The sequence below is a fragment of the Prionailurus viverrinus genome, chromosome A1, assembly GCF_022837055.1.
Source record: "Prionailurus viverrinus isolate Anna chromosome A1, UM_Priviv_1.0, whole genome shotgun sequence".
NCBI lineage: Eukaryota > Metazoa > Chordata > Mammalia > Carnivora > Felidae > Prionailurus > Prionailurus viverrinus.
In genome coordinates, this window is record NC_062561.1 from 37,151,094 (window position 1) to 37,171,213 (window position 20,120).

Sequence of the window (20,120 nt, forward strand, 5' to 3'; positions counted from 1 at the left end):
ACATAATAAATGTTTTCCCAGTATCTTCACTTTTAGTCTGTATGTGTCCTTAGGTATTAGGTGAGTCTCTTGTAGGGAACCTATAGATGGGTCTTGTTTTATTTTTTTAATCCATTCTGCTACCTTATGTCTTTTGATTGGAGCATTTAGTCCATTTACATTTAAAGTAATTATTGATAAGTTTGTGCTTATTGCTATTTTGTTTTCTGATTGTTTTTGTAGTTCTTCTCTATTCCTTTCTTCTCTTGTGCTCTTTGTGATTGGTGAGTTTCTGTAGTGTTATGTTTGACTTCCTTTTTATTTTTTGTGTATCTAATACAGGTTTTTGACTTTGTGGTCACCATCAGGTTCATATATAACATCCTAAGGATACAGCAATTTACTTTAAATTGATGGTCATTTAAGTTCAAACACATTCTAAAAAAGCTTTTTTCTAACTCTCTTGTCCACATTTTATGTATATGCTATCATATTTTGCATCTTTTGATTCATAATTGTTTTATGTTAATTATGGCCTTTCTTTTCCACTTAGAGAAGTCCCTTTTTTGGTGTGTACCTTGGAGGAGTTGAGTTTAGGGTCTTCCTATGTTGTTGTCTTGGACCATAATGCTCTGTACTTTCAACAGTATGTTATCTCCTCATTTCTTAAATGTGTTGGTTTATGCTAATATACTTTTTATATTTTTTGCCTTGTCTGTAAAAATAAGAGAATGATATTGTGTCTTTGTCATACTGCAAATCAATTATGTTAATAAAATTCTTAATTACAAGAGTGGAATGATTTTGGAGCTCATTACAATTTTGTCTAGAGAATTGTGGGTTGGAGACCCAGCTTAACAAGTGATTGTCACTGAAATGTGGTTTTAAGGCACTTCCCTTGGAATCACTGTGGCTGGGCCCTTAGTGTCATAAGGAATGTAGGGAAGGCAGAGAACTGACTTGCATGCATTTATTTGCACATTTATCATATATCATAAATATATGAAATCACATGATATGTGTCAATTACTAGTTACTTGAAGCCTAAACTCAAATAAGGGACAACAATTAATTAAGCAAATGGGTTCAGATCGAGATATCAGTGATGATGGGAGAAACAAGTACAAATGGTGTCATTCAGGGCATTGAAGGGCATAGTTTAGAGGACATTTTTTTTTTTTTTTTTAAATTTTTTTTTTTTTCAACGTTTATTTATTTTTGGGACAGAGAGAGACAGAGCATGAACGGGGGAGGGGCAGAGAGAGAGGGAGACACAGAATCGGAAACAGGCTCCAGGCTCTGAGCCATCAGCCCAGAGCCCGACGCGGGGCTCGAACTCACGGACCGCGAGATCATGACCTGGCTGAAGTCGGACGCTTAACCGACTGCGCCACCCAGGCGCCCCGAGGACATTTTTGTTCAGTTGCAGTAGAAAACTTTGGAGGATTTTAGTCAGAGGACTCATGAGTTGTGATTTTTTTAAAAACAGATTCATCTACTTTGATGAAAATATTTCATTGTGCCCAAGAGGAGAGTATATAAAACTTGTTAATGCTGAACCAGTGAGAAAATGAGGATCTGGATTAGGGTGTTGACAATGGAGACAGAGAAAAGAAAATAGATTTGAGATATATTTTAAAGTAGAACTTAAAAAAAATTTTTTTAACATTTATTCATTTCTGAGAGACAGAGAGACAGAGCTTGAGTGGGGGAGGGGCAGAAAGAGAGGGAGACACAGAATCTGAAGCAGGCTCCAGGGTCTGAGCTTTCAGCACAGAGACTGATGCGGGGCTTAAACTCACCAACCATGAGATCATGACCTGAGCTGAAGTCGGACGCTTAACCAACTGAGCCACCCAGGCGCCCCTAAAATAGAACTTTAACAGACTTTGGTAATGGATTAGATATTAGGATTGATGTAAAGACAGAAATCAACTGTGAATTTTTTTTTATTTGAAAGATGACGCCATTTCTGAGATGAGAAAACATTGAATAGGAGAAATATTAAGACTTGGGTGAGAGTAAAGCAGGTAATGCCTTGTACCAAGTGTGACTCAAGCTGGCAAACCTTCAAAACATTTTATAAAGCCAACAAGCATGATAGTTTTTCCAGTTTCCTCTCAATTGAACCTACTCCCCATATACCATATGAAATATCCAGAAGGGTGGCTTTTAATGATTCTCTTTCTCCCATTTACTTCATTGTCTTTTTAGATACTAAGTAGTATACTCTGTAATTCAGCTGCAATATTTGGCCACTCCACAATCTGTGTATTCTCTTACTAGTTTAAGTTCAACATTGTGTCTTGCTGATTCTAAGTTGTCTAATTTATGCATGAGATAAGTGAAATTGGATTCCTGTAACAGACAAAGAATACTATTGATAGGGAAGTAGGAGATAGATTCTAAAGCAATTAGCTATGTACCATTATATAAAATATCCAAGATTTTATCTTTGAGGTATAGCTAATTCTTCATACCAAATATTAGCACATAGAAATATTTAAAACTCCTGTCCCTCACTAAGTATAGATATTTGTAGTATAACACATTTGCAAATGCACTTAGAGCTGTTTATTTATGTCATTCCGTGTAATACTATTCTGATACTTCGATATTATACAATAATCTACATATACTACAAAAATATGAAATTATTGCTTGTTATAAAGTATTGTGATAATGATAAAGGCACTGTGATATGTTAATGATGATGTTGCTGCTGCTGATTCAATAAAATGTTCCATTTCCCTGATCATATTTTCCTACTTGAGCTTTAGCACTCTTTGGCAGCCCCCTTTGGTGCCAATAACATTAATTCTGACACAGAGAAGACAAGGAAAGAAAATGAGAAAGGCAATAGGAAAAAAAGAAAGAGAAAAAGGGTTATAAGAGATTAAGTTGATATCTTTTCAAAACTGAAATGTGGTGTGATAGATTAGGGTCTCCCAAGAGAGTATTGGGTTGTCCTCCCATTTTATAACTTTCTGCTTATCCCTTCAGAAGATTCTGTCTTTCCATATCTCTCTTGAATCTTTAAGGCATTCAAATTTATGCAGGATGTTACAAAGGAGCCATAAAGTTGAAAACAGATTGTAGAATGTAGATTTTTTCAGTATTGACTGCTAGCTTTACCACTTTGGTTTGAGTCTGACCATGAGTGTAATTTAAGTAGAAATCCCAGCTTTTGCTCTGTTCTATCAATCTAGGACACTATTATCTTCTAGTAATTATTTTTGGTTTATATTAGGCAAACAGCAAGATAATGGTTTTCTTGGAAAGATTCCTATAATTTTTTTGTCCATGCATTTCTAAGTGTTTAATCCAAAATGAGACAAAGCTGTGCTTTCCAAACCTTGAATCCTATTTTATTTGAATACTGGAGCAGGAAAGATGCAGATAAATTAAGTCGCCATTAGCCAACTCGCCAATGTTTCTTCCTTTTACTAAACTCACCACAACTTGTTATTCACTTGGCTTACAACTTTACTGACTTATTTATTTATCTCATACTTATTTTAGGAAGATTTTAGAAAATCAGACATAAAGTTGACATGTCGAATTAAAATTATACTTTCGTGGGATGCTCAGTCAGTTAAGTGTCCGACTTCAGCTCAGGTCATGATCTCACAGTTCGTGGGTTCAAGCTCTGCGTCGGGCTCTGTGCAGACAGCTCAGAGCCTGAAGCCTGCTTTGGATTCTGTGTCTCCCTCTCTGTTATCCTACCCCACTCACAACTCTGTCTCTCTTGCTCAAAAATAAACATTAAAAAATTTTTTTAAAAAAGAATTATACTTTTTATTTTCAACTTATTTTAAATATAGGGAAATAATCTTAATTCTATAAATTGTGGCATTTTAAATTCCTAAATTCCTCCTCTAGTATATGAAGGAAAAGTACACGTTAAAAATATACAGCATATTGCTGTGCCTAGGTGACTCAGTGGTTTAAGTGTCAGACTTCGGCTTAGGTCTTGATCTTACAGTTTGTGAGTTCGAGTCCCGCTTCGGACTCTCTTCTGTCAGCTTGGAGACTAGAGCCTGCATCAGATTCTGTGGCTCCCTCTCTCTTTGTCTCTGTCTTTCAAAAATGAATAAATATAAAAACATTAAAAATATACAACATATTTAGTGAGGGTAGTCCCATTTAGCTCTTTTAGATTTCTCCCCTGATATCGGATATCTACCATATTATTTTTCCTCCACTTTTTCCTCAGGCAGCTTATCCTGAGAGTAGGCTGTTTCTTACTATAAGGAGTCAGGACCTAAACCAAAAAAATCCAGATTCCATTGCTCTCGCATTAGATTTTGTACAAATTTTCTGTGCCTTAAAGGCAAACCATCCACTTGTGACTCATTCTTAGTAATGCACCTTTTAGTGATATCCTTATCAAATGAAGCAGATAAAATTTTGGTAGTGACTGCCAGAATGCTCTGGGAAGGGTAAAAATAGACCATAGTCTTCTCCAAAAGAAAGCAGTTGTGCAATTATAGAATCATGTTCCTATTTGTGAAATAATTCTAAAGAATATTGTTCAAATATATATTCAAATAGCATGTTTCATTTAATACTATGTTTATATATATTCTGTTTTTCATTTCCATTTTTATCTACATCAAAGTGAAAAGAAATGGATTATGTTTTTGAGGATCTCTACTCTTATGTAATGTTACTATTTATATTTCACTAAGATTTGGGGTGTCTGTATAGAACTTAAAGTAAGTGATCTACTTTGCAGAAGAAGATCAACAACTGACTTCAAATACATCCCAAATCAGCCAAATAATGCAGTGTTTTTGCAGAAAGAGATGAAGCAATAAAATGCTACTTCCAATAAAAAAAAATCTGGGGTGCCTGGGTGGCTCAGTTGGTTGAGTGTCTGACTTTGTCTCAGGTCATGATCTCGCAGTTCATGAGTTTGAGCCCCGCCATCGAGCTCTGTGGTGACAGCTCAGAGCCTGGAGCCTGCTTCAGATTCTGTGTCTCCCTCCCTCTGCCACTTCCCCACTCATGCTCTGTCTCTCTCTGTCTCTCAAAAATGAATAAATGTTTAAAAAATTTTTTTTTAATCTTCCAAATCTTAACTGTTACTCATTGGCACCTCTGCTTAATAAACAAGAAAGAGGAATTTTTAAAACCATTTGGCTCTACAATTTGGAGATACTATAGGAACACATTTTTAAGCCTCAATTTTTTTTTATAGTTTATGATTTTGGCATTGAATACCATTGACTTCCCCTGCTCCTCACTCCTTTACTGGCCAAAGGTTTCTGCACGGTTCATCTTGATGTTTAAAAATTTTTAACCAAACACAGAAGGGGTCAGGCAATTCACTTAGCTCAATGACTACCAAGCATAGCTTACTATTAAAGGAATTATACATTATTTGTTTTTAACTGAAGATGAAAAGTCAAGAAAGATTGAAGCAACAGAGAAATGATTTTATATGAAACAGAGAAGGCTACTAACGCATAGACTGTTATTCAGGAGATGCTAGTAAGTAAAGGAAAGATCATGTAGCTCTACTCAGCCTCAGCTAACCCTAAAGAGACATGGGCTTAATGTTAGCCCTGGATGTACAGAAGAGACTAGAAAACATACAGATTGAGGGTTTTTGTTTTCAACCTGGTCGATGCCCGTTATTTTGATAGCCATAAGACCGACAGTCACTGCACATTCATTCTAGTGTTGCCTCCATTTCCTCCTACTTTCTACCACACTGGATACCTTAAAAGGATGACAGAGGATGTACTTCAATAAACTAAGGTAAAATTGAGCACCAGGAATAGGAAAAAAAAGAAAAAGACCCAAATTCTTCAGTACTTTAATACAGAACTGAGGTCCAGAGAGGTACTTGTTGGCTGCCTCTTCTTTCTTCTAGGCATTCTGTTATAAATCTGGGCCAATTAGTATATGAAAACAAGGTTCCATTTAATGTCTTGGGTGGATAAGTCTTGCCCTGATAGAGGGTGTCACTGTGTTGATTGCAAGGAAAATAGATATAACATAATAGATGTGGGGCTATATCCAAGAGTAGATAGATTTGCAGTCATTATGCACATGATGCACATGATTATGCATGTGCACATGCTGGCCATCTCTCATAAGCCTTCCATGGTTATTTTAGAGGTGGTAAAGTTTGGGATCATTGTATGAGGCCCAGTACCGATGGAAAATTAGTCTCACTCTTGGGCTTACTTTGAAGCTTAAAAATTAATGAGAAATTCCTGTTACTCTAAGAAGTGCTCTCTGATCCTACCTAGAAATATTAAATACTATTTACATTTAAAATTATGACAATAATGATTATTTTACCTTTTAGAGTGTCATATAATGTATAAAATACCTCTTTTATCATTTCCTAAATTCTATGCTACATACAGATGAATATTTCTTCATGATTTTTCTGTTAGCTATTATAAAGCTGTGAAGAAAAACAAGCAGTATTTTTCTGACAGGGAAAAGAAGGCATAGAAAAATAATAATTGACTTGCCTCTGGTTACACAGGCCATTAATTCATAGACTCTGGGTGCTTTTCTGATTTCATGACCCTAACTACCTCTCTAAGACATCCAGTGTAGGCAGTTGTCATTTTATTATTCATTATTTGGTAATCTTTTGACTAATGCATTGACTTGCATTAGTCAAATGCTGGGAGAAAATAGTTTCCATTCTTCATTCTTTCCCACTAAGGAATCTTTTCCACCCAGGGCTTTGTACTCTTAATGGAATCCTTAGCTTCTTTAAAGAATTGGTGTCTCTATTGTTTAGAATGGTGGCCAGTGGGAGGAGTGGGAGGAGTGGGGGAGCGGGGCATTTACTGAGTAATGTCTAGGAATTAGAGTCCTAGTGTGAACATGGTGGCAGAGATTAATGACAGATGAGAATGTTATCAGTATAACAAAGCAAAACAAACAAAAAAACCAGACTCTCTCCTTCATGCAAGGTCTTTAAATTGTCATAAAAAGATATAAGAATTACTTCCCTATAAATCTATAAGTATAAATTACAAGATTTCTTAATTATGAACAAGGATTTTTATATTTGTATTTCTTACATGAGTTTGGTACCTGCTCTGTTTTGATTTTCCATGAAGATCACTTTTTGAACTGTTTGCTAGGAGAGGTTTCATTAACAGCTGCTGGACAAACCAGTTTTCAGTTTATTTGGTATCTAGAGCATTAAAATATGACAGCTGGAAGTTTTGATGTTGGGAGCTGTTGGAAGCTTTGGGCTTTTCTTTTTCAATTCAATTTTCTGTTGTGTTTGGCTACAGTTTGGGTTCATTTCTAGATATTAGATTGGTTGAGATGCAGTGGAGAGTCGATTTTCAGGCCTGACATTGATATGATTTCTCATACAATTCATATTCTAATGTTGGCTGGGTAAATGAACTATTATTGTGCTTTAAGAAATAATTCATGTTGCTCATACTTAATTAGAAATCACCCTATTAATCAATCTCTCACAAAACTATCATCTACTTCAAAATTTGAAACTTTAGGCCTTCAACTTTATTTGGAGCTAACAAATTTGGAAAGTTGTGCTTTTTAAAAAAATTTTATTACAGATTACAGATTTATTTTAGTGTTTGAAAATAAGTAATTATTTCAGTCTTTTCTCTTTAAAGATAATAAAGCTCACAGGGATTAAGAGTCTCCTTAAAGTTAAATAAGTAGTTGGTAGCAGACCTCGAGCTTAACATATCCAATTATACAAGAATTGCTTTCTCATATACATTGTATGTAGAGTGATGTCTTTTCAAACATGCATAGGGAGGGTTATTTCCCATATTCTCTGAATGTCCACAAGACAGGGACTGCATCTTATTAAATTCTATATATTTAATGCACAGACTTGTGCTGCCATATAACAGATGATTACTTAACATTTGTTGAATGAATGAATGAATGAATGAATACATGTTGAATATATATGCCCTCCTTACACCCTTGAATTTTATTGATTAAAATATATATTTTTTAGACTGGCAGTTTCTTATAGGGTTTCATATATATCTACCGTATAATTTCAGAAATTCTTCCCTTAGATATTTATCAAAAAGAAATGGAAAAAATAGAAAATCCACAGAAAGACTTGTACTGTGTGAATGTTCATCATAGCTTTAATCATAATAGCCCCAAACTAAAAACAACCCAAATGTTTACCAACAGATGAATGGATAAACAAGTTGTGCATTCATGTATTCCAGATCTCCATTGAGCCATTGTTTCATGTTGTACACATTTGTTAAAACTCATTGAACTGTACATTTAAAAAGTGATTACTGTATGCATACTGAATCTCAAAAAAGTTTAATTGAAAGTTAAAAATGTAATTTTCTGTATCTTTTTAACAGCTGAAAAATTACAGGGTGTAATTGATATATATCTATTACTATCTTCTGTTTATATCTTCATCTGCAGTTAATTGTGTGAAATCTGTTAACCCAAACCAATGAAGATGAGATCTTTTGGAAGTATTCTTTCCAACAAGCTTAGTTACATCTAATAAGCATATCAGCTAATACATATAAATGAGATATCAGCATAATGTTTATTCTAAAATATTACTCACTGAATCCTATGCATGACATTCCTTCTAGTGTGTTCTTGCTTTGATGATGTGCTTTGTTGCTAAAATAAGGTAAAGATAGTTACTCTTTCCTTATCTAGGAGATTATTATCTGAGAACTTCAAAGCTTCCAGTGCCTATCTTTTTCAATGGAGGCCCATTATCTATGCCATGGGTAGTGCAGCAAATTTCCCTACATACTAAACACCATACTTCACTTAGCTAATGATAATCTTTCAGGTTTGAAAGGCAGTGAACAAATTAATGATATATGTTTTTTTCTGAACTGTGTGAGAGATTGCCAGTTACTAAAACAAAATCTTAAATGTATTTATCTGTTGTTATATTTAACAGAGTACATGAGTTGGGAATTGACAACCTGAGAACCAGTGACTCACTTAGAGAAGTGTTGTGTTGACAACAAATGCATCAAGAGAAGTCATGAGAGGATGCAATTTTTCTTTGTAATGTGAATTTTAAAGGTTAACTACATCTAGTTTGTGTTAGTAAAAATTTAATGTTTTAGTACTCATAAATATAATCAACCTTTTAAAGATAAAATCCATCCTTATTTCTTATCTCTATCATCATATCTGTGGACAATGAACTTACTTGATCACCTGCTTTGTAAGCTGATGCTTTATTTTAATTGATTTTAAAAAATGTACCTCTTTTGGATTTAAAGTCTACCCTTTTCCAAAAAATATGAAATTATCAGGAAACGTTTTGTTCTAAAAGAGTAATGAAGTTTTAATATGAATATTATATTTATAAATGAAGAAAAAAGAGGAGGGGGATGGGAAGGAAAAGGAAAAGAGGCAGGGGAAGAAGTAGAAGAAGACCATTCCGAATTGCTCTGGAACTCAGCAGGTTGGTGGGGCTGAAAGTAGATTCAGGACATTATCTGTAACATATAGATCAGATTAGCAGTTTTCCTCAGTAATGCCTGGCTTTACCTCCTGTGTGCAAATGGGTTGATTCTTGAAGCAAAGCCAATTGAAATCTTAAAACCAGCAGAATTCATCTTTTTCTCTACTTCATTTTCTTCCACTTCTGAGTGCCTGTGATATGTCCAGAACTGCAAGAGGCCCCAGGATACAACAGTGAACAAGACATGATTTCTAACCCCAGACCTCTAAAGAACTCATAACCTGTGTTGGAAAAAGCCTACTTATACAATCACCAATGTGATAAATATGATACTAACATAGAGTTAGTTATGAGTGCAGAGGAGGAAATACTCATTTGAAGAAGACATCATAGAGTCTTGAAAAAATGAAAAGGTATTCACCTAGGTGGTTCAGTCCATTCACTTAATCATTCAACAAATAATGCTGAACTCCTGCTCTCTGATGACTCCTGTATATGGAACTGGGCTTGCCATGGTGATCAAAGACCAGCATCATCCCTTCCTCCCAGGATTTTCAATCACATAAGTAGCTGTATAATTGTACACCATGGCAGATGCTACATGTAAAAGGTTCAGGGTATAATGAGAGTATATAGGGACCCTGACTCTTTTGGGGGAACCTAGGGGAAGCAGGTCAGAGAAGACTTTCTGAAGAAGTGACTCTGTTGCTGAGATCCAAAGATAAGTTGGATGTAATTTAGGCAGTGAAAAGGAATGGAGAAGAGTGCACCAGGAACGGGAAGCAGCCTGTACAAAGGCCGTGGCAGAAGGGTACATGGTGTATTTGTGCAGGAGAAGCAGTGTGGTGTGGCTGGAGAGCAATGCAATGGAGAAGAAGGTGAGAGGCCCAACATGGCTGCGGGGAGCAGATTACCCAGGGTCCTATAAACCAGATTAGAGATGTTGAACCTTTGCTCAAAAGAGATTTAAGCAGAGAAACTACCTGGCTAGAATGCTTTTTAAAAAATGCTTTTGCTTCAGTTTAAAAATAAGTTTCGGGAAGCCCTAATCAGGAAGCTGTAGCAATATGTCCACGTGACAGACCATGACAATTCATTCGGACTAGGTATCAAGATAGAAATGAGGAATCGAGAGAGTTAAATTTAGGAAGTAAAATCAACAAAATTTCATGATGTATTGGCTATGGAGAAGGAGAGAGAGCGCGAAGGATGACTGTCAGGATTCTGGCTTGAAGAATTGGATGGATGAGCATGCTATTCAATAGCAAACAATGGAAAGAGAACAGACTGGGGTGTGGTCAGGCATTTGGCTTTGAACTGGCTGCTCAGGGTTTCTTTCAAATATGCAAGTGAAAACAATGTGAATTGGGTATATCAGCCTAAAGCTGAGAAGCCTACTAGATGTTTATATGTAAAAGTCACAAAAATATGGCTGGTAACTGAAGACCATAGAATGAGTGTACGTACACAAAACATACAGAGTGAAAAGAGACAAAAACTGACGAATATTCCTTGAATGGCATTTGACATTTAAGGATTGTGTTGAGAAAACTGAGTTAGCAAAGAAGAAAGAGAAGGAGCAGCCAGAAAAATAGAGGACATCCCAGGGGTATGTGATATCATAGAAGTAAGGGAGGAGAGAGTATTGAAACCAAAGTGGAGTATTCAAATGGGTCTGGTATTGGTGAAACTCAAGTAAGATAAGGGCTAAAGAGGCCCACTGTTTTAAATTACTTAGAAATGTCACAGGTGGGTGGAGGAAGACTTATGGTAAGGTCATGGGGTTGCAAGATAAATAGGAGTGGATTGAGTACTGAATGGAGCTTGAAAAAATTGGAAAAGTAAGTGTTAACTAATCTCTAAAAGGATTTGGATGAGGAAGGATTAGTGTAAATAGGGAGCAAAGAGGAACTTTCATAAATTGCCATAATGATTTTGGGGCCATGCTGTGGAATTTAATTCACCAATAATACCTAATAATAATTAAAGTATGATATTTTAAATTTATGAAATAGATTTACATGTTGCTTCTGTTCCTCTAATCTGTTCAATTTCAACTTCCTTCTGACACTTTGGTACCTTCTCTCTGTTCCTCAATTCATACTTTTACTTGTTATACCATGATGGATCATTGCCATTATGTTTGCTTAAGATTTTGTCCCTCCATTCCAACTTAACTGGTCTTTTCTACTTGTCTGTATCTTGTACCTTTGTATATCCAGTCTCAGTATGACTTTCTTTTGTTTTCTGTTTTTCATGCCTTGATTGACTGAACTCATCAATCATGCATGATGACCTCCTGGTTTTTCTAGGTCTTCTGAGCTTTGGCACAGGAGCCATGCCAGCTGAAACCCATACGTGCATGACTAGACTGTCAGTAATATTAGACATTCCACAGTAAGTGTTTAATAACTCTGGGTAAGCATATTGTAACTTTCCCCAAAGTCAAATATCTCTAAACATGGTAATGAGAATCCTCACCTTAATGCCGTTTCAGTTCCTATTTGCAAATTAAAGCTAGTCAATTGTGCCTTCCTTCAGAAGTTGACATAGAGAAGTCAAATTTTTATCAAGGAAGAAGTTGGAGAGGGTTTGGAGACTTGACTCTGTTTCTTCTCTGATACCTCCATATCCTTATTTGTAAAGTGAAAAAAAAATAATTATTTTTAAGAAAATTGTGATAAAGTTAAACCATAATTAACTAATAACTAATAATTATTATCTGTAAGTTGAATGAATTGGATATTTTGCGTTAGGTATGGCAATTCATATCATATTGACACTGTTTCTTTGCTTTTAAAGCTTCTAACTTGTCATTGCAAAACTACTTTGTTTACATTTTCTTTGCCGGTCAGTGCATGTTGACATATCATGCCATGTAAGTGGCAAATAAGTGGCATAAGCTAAATACAATGAAAGTGAGAATTGATTTACTTTTACTGAAAGTGTTAGGTCATGTGACAGACATTACTGATAAGTAAAATAGAAAGAGATCATGTTCTTCCTCAAATTCATGCAATATTGTGCTGATTTTGAAATAGTCCATGAAAACAATAGCTTGTTTATATAGCAGGTCACTGAATATAAAACAGTGTCACATGTATAATATCTCACCCTCAAAATGACCATTTGAGATTAATATGATTTTATAAATGTGTAGACGAAGACTCATTGTGGTTCTATCATATGTCTGAAATCACACTGTAAGTAACAAAGTGAGAAGTAAAAGCAAGGTTTCCTTTGTGCAATTTCTCTGGTGTATGGAATGTTTTCTCGCATGGCTGAGTAAAGAATAGAGTCATAAGCATACATCAATCCTGAATAAGGAGGGTATTCCTAACCGGGGGACAGGGAAGACATGCTCATTTGTGATGTAAGTGTTCAGAGACCAGCTTGCAAAACTTTTTTTTTAACTCCAGACATGATTTATCCGAATAGATTAACTAATAGAGGGCCTACTATTTAATTCTCCTTTGCTCTATATTGCATGAGTAAATGTGTGATAGAACAGTTCCACATCAGTGTTCTCAGCTGATGCTAACATGGAATGCTTGTATTTGACAAGCAGACCGCTGTGTCACCCTGCCAAAAAGCAATAATGAGAGTCTCTTTCTAATTTTCAAGAAGGTTAATTTTCTTAGTTATGAAGAAGTTATTTCTTATTTGGAAGCATTCATAGATAATAAATTAATTGTCCAAGTTTTCTTTTTACTTCAGTGTTTTCTGTAAACTTTTGCTGTGACTTATCTGCTAATGAATGTTAATGAATGGCAAAAAAAGAAATGAAAACAAATAAAAAAAGGAACATTAATATTAACAATTTAGGAACAGCTGATCACTGCCAAAACTGCTTTTTGTCTTTGATGGACAAGATTGCTTGCAGTTGTGATTTTATATTGCATATTAATAACAGTTGAATGTCCTAGTGCAAAAATTATTCTTTTTCTTACTAAATCATTCTAACTTCACGTGGTATTCTTCAAAAGATATGATGAACTATAAAAAGTAACATTATTTTAGGAACTTTACCATCTCAGCCTTGGATCATAGTTTTTATGAATTCAAGTATAATTATAATCTTAGAATATTGTATCTTAGGGCAGTTAGTTATTATACAGCTGGCTTTGAATGCCTTAGTGAAATGATCTAAATTGCTTCTATTATTTTTTGTTGCTGCATAACAAATAGTCCCCAAATTTCATTGCATAAAACAGAAGTCATTTTATTATTGTAGGAGATTTAAGGGATTGGGGGGGCTGATCCAAGGGATAACATACGACCACAAGGTGACAGTAGCCTATATATGCTTTATTGGGCTGTGTTTTAACAGGTTTGCATGTGGGGGAAATCTCCCACAGCAAGAGTCTGTCCAGAGGCTCCTGAAGGGGTTTACTTGTCTAGGGTATCTAGGTAATCTAAAAGCCAGCAGTCTTTGCCTCAGAAGGCGCTGAAGAAGAATCTCCGCTTGGGGTCTTTTAACCACTGGCTTATCTTATTTGTGGCTGGCAAATGTTGAGTGAGGCTTCTCAGGATATGCAAAGCCAAACCCACAGGCCTTAAATGGCTAAAAATCTGCTTGTTTGAGCTATTTCTAAGACAGTAGGATGTGTAAAAATTTGAATTTGGCATTGGAAGGATTTTGAGATAACAGGTCTCAGTCTGCAGCAAAAAATAAACAACGTGGGGGTCAAATCAAAGAGACCATCTTTTAAACTCATTTGCGTAATAATTATGCTTACAATTCTGTGGGTTTTGTCAGAAATTATTTCAGAATATAGTGAGAATGGCTCATGTCTGCCTCTTGTTTTCTGAGGTGTTATCTGGAATCACTGGGACTCAGGTAATTAGAGATGGTTAGATGAGCCAGCTGGAGCCAGATGTCTAGAGCCTCAGTCTGTCTGTTAGCCTGATTTCTGGGTTGTTCCCAACATGATATGTCCCCGCACTAATATGCCTAAGAAGATGTCTTCACTCACATGCCTGGTGCTTGGACTTGGGTACTTAAAAAACTGAGGGCTAGCCAACCATCCCTCTTCTCTCTCTCTCTCTCTCTCTCTCTGTCTCTCTCTCATTTTGGGGAGCATGGTGGCTTCAAGGTAGTATATGTGTAGTTATATGTATAGTTAAGAAGAAATCTGAATATTCAGATAACTGCACTTTAATTAAGGGTTTTCTTAATTTTCACTTCCATATTGTGCAATGACCACAATTACCTTCAAAGGACAGGGGAGATACAATGTACTGTGCTAATAACCAGAATAACCCAAAGGTATTCTTGTTTATTTTGGAAATTGTGCTGTTGGCTGAATGAAAATAAAATGGGATTAGAGAAATTGTGACTTCTTTAGAATGGAGATTATTTGTAATTGAGTATTATTCATATTTGGTATTATTCATTTTAGATATATTTCCAATTACTATCTCTTTGGGCTTTCTTATTTCTGTGGAGATTCATTAAATGCAAAACTATTAAATAGAAGATTAATATCAAGATTTATTAGAAATCCTAAGAATTTTCTTTCACCTTGGTATGCATGGAAATGCCTACCACAGGCACATAAAAGGACATAAGTGAATTATCACAAATGAGAAGTAAAGCCAAATGAGTGATAGAAAAATTAAATGAGAAATTTTACAACTGTTTAAATAAACTCTAAGCTTCCTTCTAGACACATATACATCAGTTTGCCATGTGTTGTGTTGTACCTTGAAAATATACTAGACAGTTTTAAAACTAAAAAAAAAAATAGCATTTAAAATAAAACAGGAGGGTCCCCTGGGTGGCTCAGTCAGTTGAGCATCCGACTTCAGCTCAGGTCATGATCCCACAGTTTGTGGGTTCGAGCCCCGCATCGGGCTCTGTGCTGACAGCTCAGAGCCTGGAGCCTGCTTACGATTCTGTCTCTCTCTCTCTGTTTCTCTGCCCTCCCCTGCTCACACTCTGTCTGTGTCTCTGTCTCTCAAAAATAAATAAACATTTAAATTTTTTTTTAATAAAACAGGGTATACAATATTGAGTGTTCAGGCAAATATGAAAAGATGTGGCATGGCATTTCTTAAAAAAAAAGTAGAATTTAGTTAAGAATAAATTTAATCTTGGGGCACCTGGGTGGCTCAGTCAGTTAAGTGTCCGACTTAGGCTCAGGTCATGACCTCGTGGTTCATGGATTCGAGCTCTGCATCGGGCTCTGTGCAGACAACTCAACCCTGGAGACTGCTTCAGATTCTGTGTCTCCCTGTCTCTGCCCCTCACCTGCTCACATATGTCTCTCTCTCCCTCTATTCAAAAATAAATAAAGACATTTAAAAAAAATAATTAATTTTGTCTTGCAAAATGATCAATAATATTTTCTTCTTAACTATTCCTTTGCTGATTTGGGCAAGTGTGACTAAGAATAATCTGCATAAAAAGTAGAAATTAATGTTGACACCCAGAATAATGGGTAAAACCAAAAAAGACCCTATTCCTTCATATTAGTTGTGTGGAGATGTGCAGCTGTTTCTAAAAATGTTAACCTTCATGAATGTATGTATTTAACAAGTTACCGATGATATGCATTTTAGCCAGGATTATCCAAAAGTGTGTGTGCAGATGTGTATGTGTAGGTATAGGTGTGTGTGTACTCTCAGAAAACATAATGAACAAAATAAGTATTGAAAGAAATAGAATGAAATTACATAAGAAGAAGGTGTGATATGGGAGAAACTTAGACTGAATGATCTAGATGTGAGTATACGTATGCTCTATCACTTGCTGACATATGTTCTTAGATATGCTAACTCCCCCAGCTTTTTTAAAGTGTGTATTTAAATTCCAGTTAGTTAACATTCATTGTAATACTAGTTTCAGGCATACAATGTAGCGATTCAACACTTCCATAGAACACCAGGTGCTCATTATGACAAGTGCACTCCTTAATTCCCATCACCTGTTTCACCCGTTCCCCGTCCCCCCCACTGTCCTTCCCTCTGGTAACCATCAGTTTGTTCTCTATAGTTAAGAGTCTGTTTCTTGGCTTCCATCTCTCTCTCTCTCTCTCTCTCTCTCTCTCTCTCTCTCTCTCTCTCTCTCCCCCTCCCCCTCTCCCCCTCTTCCTCTTCCCTTTGCTCATTTGTTTTGTTTCTTAAATTCCACATGAGTGAAGTCATATGCTATTTGTCTTTCTCTGACTTATTTAGCATAGCATAATACTCTCTAGCTTCATTGATGTTGTTGCAGATGGCAAGATTTCATTCTTTTTATGGCTGAATAATATTCCATTACACACACACACACACACACACACACACACACACACAGACCCCACATCTTCTTTATCCATTCATTTATCACTGGACACTTGGGCTCTTTTCATAATTTGGCTATCGTGGATGCTGCTGCTATAAGCATTGGGGTGCATGTATCCTTTTCAATTAGTATTTTTGTATTCTTTGGGTAAATACTGAGAACACCCCTCAGCCTTCAGTTTCTCTGTTTTTAAAATGGAGATAACAATCCATTACAGAGTTGTGATAAGGATTCAATGACTAAGGACACCGGAAATTTTTTTAAATCTCTGGCGCCCTTATCAAAATTTTGGTATGGAATTCGATTTAAACTTTCACCCACTGTATAGAACAGTAGTGGTGTCTATAGCAGACACTGCTGAGAAACTGAGTTTGCATTAGTATGTTAACACAAGAAACATCAGTGTATCAGTCAATTTTCTTGTTACTGAGAGTTCATAATGCTGGTTTCTATTAGGAGAGTACTATTTCAAGGCTGAGGGAAAAGCCTTTATTTTCTATATGTATATAGCTGTTATCTTAATAAAATTGTTATTGCATTGGGTTATTTGCATTGATTCAGGTTGCCTAGAATTTCCATTATGTAAATTTAGATGCCACACGAAATACTTTGTATGGCAATTGCTTTCTCATTGTAAAAGTTTGTATCATTTTAATGCCCCTCCCCAAGTTTCAATTTTTTTTTCTTTTATTAACTTTATACACTTGCAGTTTGTTACTTAAACAATAGCTGGGGTTAGAATCACATATATCAGTGACTCAGCTGTGGTTTTTTTTGATCTGGACAAAAGATAAATCATTTAATTCTTCTAGAGACTTGGCAAATTTATTAAAGCTCAGCTTATGAAATTACTTGGCTAATATATCTCTGCAAAAAGACAATCAAGTAAGTTAATATTAAACTCAAAGACTGGAAAATTCTTTTCTCTTAGACAAAAGAGAAATAAAGATCATGATGTAATTTGTTCTTCCCAGGAACAAGGAGATGCATTACCTTCTCCTTGCAAACCTGTTTCCAATGAATTTCTAGTTGCTTTATTTTCTTATTTAATGTATTGAATATGGCTTAGTAGACATGATCTGCACTCGCTTGTAGATGAAGGAAGGTAAGATGATTGAGAATCACAGAATTTTTAGAGAGAACTTTAGAAATCCAGTATTTCTCAGACTTATTTTAAACTTCATCAGAAGCCATTCCTCCAATGAAATCGTATATTGGGTAGCTGGAAAACAGAGGTGCTCTATCAGTGCTTCTTGAACTTTAATGGAATCACCTGAGAACATTGTTAAACTGTCGATTGTAGTCTGGAGTAGGGCCCAAGATTCTGCCTTTCTAACCAGCTCCCAGTGGTTGCTGCTGCTGCAGGTGGTGGACCGCAAGTGAGCAGCTAAAGCTGTAGTTGATAGGTTCTAAATTTAGCTGAACATTGGACACACGTTAGAAATACTGATGCCATATCCCTCCCCTCTTCCATCTGGGATTCTGATTTAATTCATATGTGTGTATCCCGGGTATTAAGATTTTAAAAGCTCCCGGGGCTATTCTAATGTGCAGCCAAGTTTGAGAACAACTGCTTTAGTACAAAATGTGTGTGTGTGTGTGTGTGTGTGTGTGTGTGTGTGTGTGTGTGTGTGTGTGTTGGGAGAAGCAGGTGTTATAGATCGTGTTTATCTTTCCTGGAATCCCTCTCCTACACTATGATAAAAATATACCGAAAATCAGACTGTGACTAAAACCATTCAGAACTTTTTGATACAAATACATTTAAAAATGCATTGTGAGTAGAATTTTTGTTCTGTATTTCATTTGACTTAATAGTACACCGTAGGTGAACAAACACAGAATAGCACCATCATTTTTTATGATTGTGAAATATGAATGTTCTATGGTTTGTTTTACTAATCCTATAATATTAGGCATTTAGGATAGTTTTTAAATATTAATGAGTAGAGTGATGAATATTACTCATCAAATATCTTAGCACACTTTTCTTATTCCCTTAGAATAGTAGAGTACCAAGGTTAGGCAGTAGAGGCAGTCCAACTTGGTGGGGAGGAGTACTTAAATCACTGATATTGTTTCAAACTGTCTGTGCATGGTGATAATAAAAGCAAACTGGCTTTTAGTCAGCTTTATTACTGTAACAAATTCTCCATACACAATGCCCCTCCTTATTGCCTGCACCCTGGGCATACTGTTCCCACCACCATGCCTTTGGAATGAGTTCTAAGCCAATGCCTCATAATTAATTTTCACAATCACTGTGTGGAAAGATAGGAGCTTTTCTAGGGTTATAGATATGTATCTGTATATTGTATGCAAAGGTTATACAATATCTCCAATAGCAAAATCTAAAAATACATACAAGAATGTTTATTTAAAACATTTGGTGTTAGTACTTTTAATATTTGACAATTTTGCAAAATTTCTATGTATTTTTTTACAAGGGAGACTAAGTATTTGTTATGTCTAGAAACCATTTGTATTTCTTCTTTTGCGATTGAGTGCCTAGTTATTTCCTTTGACTGTTTTTCTAATTGTGTTTATATTTTCTTATTCATATGGAAAACCAGTTTAGTCAAGCTATCTTTTGTTCTCTGTAAAATATAAGTAATTTCTTCAAGTTTGTTTTTTGTCATCTTAATTTGTTTTTGAGGTTTTTTTTTTTTTTTAGGTGTGAAAGTTTACATTTTTATGTAGTCTGATCCAAACCACCTAAGTTTTTTTTTTTACCCAGAATTTTTTTTTACCCAGAATGCTTAATGTTTATATTTTCCTTTACTTTTTTAACTCATCTAAAATAATTTTGTTGATTAGCACTATATAGAGAAGTAATTTATTATTTTGTTCCCAAATGTTTAGTTGACAAAATAACCATTGACTGCTTTATTCATCCATTACCCAGTAAGCTGATATCGTGCTTTATTACGGAACACATTAAAATATACATGTGTATGTTCCTGAATTATCTCTTCTGTTCTCTTTTTTTATCAATTTCTTGTACCAGTATTATGTTTCATTTCTTTTAGCTTTAGAATACCCTTTAATATTTAGCAACAAAATTCATCTTTTCAGATAACCTTGTCCCCTGTGATCATTTTTTCAGAAAAATGTGGAATACTTTTTTCAGTTTAAATAATACCATTTTGTGACTTTTATTTATAACCACTACATTTTTAAAGTAGTATGTGTGGACATTGGCAACTGTGTAGCCAAAGTCTTTCCAACCAGTAACATTTTATACATTTCATTTATTTAAGAATTATTTTCTGATATTCAGGAGAATTAATTTTGTTTTTTTACATTTATGCTTATGTATTCTTAATTATATATATGTAAGATAGTATATGTTTATATATGTGGATTTGATATTTGTGTGTGTGTGTGTGTGTGTCTGTGTGTGTCTGT